Source organism: Vicia villosa, unplaced genomic scaffold (genome assembly GCF_029867415.1).
Source record: "Vicia villosa cultivar HV-30 ecotype Madison, WI unplaced genomic scaffold, Vvil1.0 ctg.001862F_1_1, whole genome shotgun sequence".
In the NCBI taxonomy this organism is placed as follows: domain Eukaryota; kingdom Viridiplantae; phylum Streptophyta; class Magnoliopsida; order Fabales; family Fabaceae; genus Vicia; species Vicia villosa.
The window spans coordinates 338558-340468 of NW_026705754.1; the positions used below are offsets into that span (position 1 = coordinate 338558).

Here is a 1911-nt window from a genome sequence, read left to right on the forward strand (position 1 = left end):
TAAGCGTTATAGTTTCGTTATCCTCGAGTTTCTTTTTGTTTGATAAGATTTCTTTTAAGAACTTAGCGTACGAAGGCATCTCAGTTATGGCTTCTGTGAATGGTATGGTTATGTTTAATTGCTTCAGAAGTTCTACAAATCTTTTAAATTGCGCTTCGGTTTTTGATTTGGCTAATCTTTGAGGGTAAGGAATTGGTGGCTTATAAGGTGGGGGTGGAACATAAGGTTTCTCTTTTTCGGGTTCCACTTCGTTATTGTTCTCTTTAGTCTTAGCAGTTTGTTCGTCGGTTGTTTTCTTTTGGGTTTCCTTTGGCTCTTGTTGTGACATGGGTACGTTTTGGGTTCTAGGATCTATGGGTCCATCGTAATTAGTTCCACTTCGTAGTGTTATCGCGTTCGCATGTCCTTTAGGATTAGGTTGTGGTTGAGCAGGAAACGTGCCAGCAGGGGCAGCAGTAGGTGCTTGTTGTTGAGCTACTTGTGAGATTTGAGTTTCTAACATTTTGTTATGCGTAGCTAAAGCATCTACTTTGTTCGATAGTTGTTTTAGTTGCTCGCTATTGTGGATGTTTTGATTCAGGAAGTCTTTATTGGTTTGTTGTTGGGAAGCTATAAAGTTCTCCATCATGATTTCTAGGTTTGACTTCCTAGGGGTGTTTTGAGCAGCTACAGGCGCTTTTTGGTAGCCAGGTGGTACAACAGGTGCTTGTCCAGGCGCGTACAACGCATTGTTGTTCTTATAAGAAAGGTTCGGGTGGTTTTTCCATCCAGGGTTGTACGTGTTAGAATAAGGGTTTCCTTGAGCGTAATTTACTTGATCAGATGGGACTCCAGTCAAGAGTTGGCATTCAGCAACTACATGCCCAGTCAATCCACAAATCTCGCAGTTAGGTGCTACAGCGGCAGCGGTGGCTGAAGGAGTGATGGTTAAATTCTCGATCTTTTGAGTTAAAGCGTCTACTTTAGCGTTAACGCGGTCTATACCACTAATTTCGTACATTCCTCCTTTGGTTTGGGCTTTCTCTAGAGCGGCGCGTTCTCCTCCCCATTGGTAATGGTTTTGTGCCATGTTCTCTATGAGTTTGTATGCTTCATCATGGGGTTTGTCCATTAATGCTCCGCCAGCAGCGGCATCTATAGTCATTTTAGTGTTATATAAGAGACCACCATAAAAGGTATGGATGATCAGCCATGGTTCGAGTCCATGATGAGGGCATATTCTAAGCATGTCCTTGTAACGTTCCCAAGCTTCGAAAAGCGATTCGTTATCTTTCTGGGTAAATCCGTTGATTTGACCTCTAAGCATAGCAGTCTTGCTAGGCGGAAAGTATCTTGCTAAGAATACTCTCTTCAATTCGTCCCACGTAGTTATGGAATTGGAAGGCAGGGATTGAAGCCACGCTCTCGCTCTATCTCTCAAGGAGAAAGGGAAAAGGCGTAATCGAATAGCTTCGGAACTAACGTTGTTGGCTTTGATAGTGTCGGCGTATTGCACGAACACGGATAAATGGAGATTGGGGTCGTCTACAGGGCTTCCAGAGAATTGATTCTGTTGAACAGCTTGGACCAGTGAAGGTTTCAGTTCGAAATTGTTTGCTTCAATCGCAGGTGGTGCGATACTTGAATGCGGTTCAGCGCGTGAAGGAGCGGCATAGTCTCTAAGAGGACGAATAGCAGCCATCTCTAACTTCGGGGTGATTTGATTGATTTGATCAGTAAAATTCAATTCCTGATTAATCGGAATTTCTGCTACTTCGGGAAGGTTGCGAGCTCGACGTTTAACGTTAATGAAACGTTCGATCTCGTTAATTCGTTGTATTAAGTCTCCTCCTTGTGAACGAGTATTTGGCATACAATCGTTCAAAAAGAAAGGGAAGAATTTTCCTAGTCTCTACGGTGTAACAGTGAGTT

At 43.1% G+C, this 1911-nt stretch overlaps 1 non-coding gene across 1 annotated transcript; it reads left to right on the forward strand.

Moving 5' to 3' along the window:
• Positions 1-1199: 1199 nt before the first annotated feature.
• Positions 1200-1306, forward strand: LOC131636935 (small nucleolar RNA R71). The gene has a single exon (XR_009294220.1). It is a non-coding gene; the product is annotated as a small nucleolar RNA R71 (small nucleolar RNA).
• Positions 1307-1911: the final 605 nt, after the last annotated feature.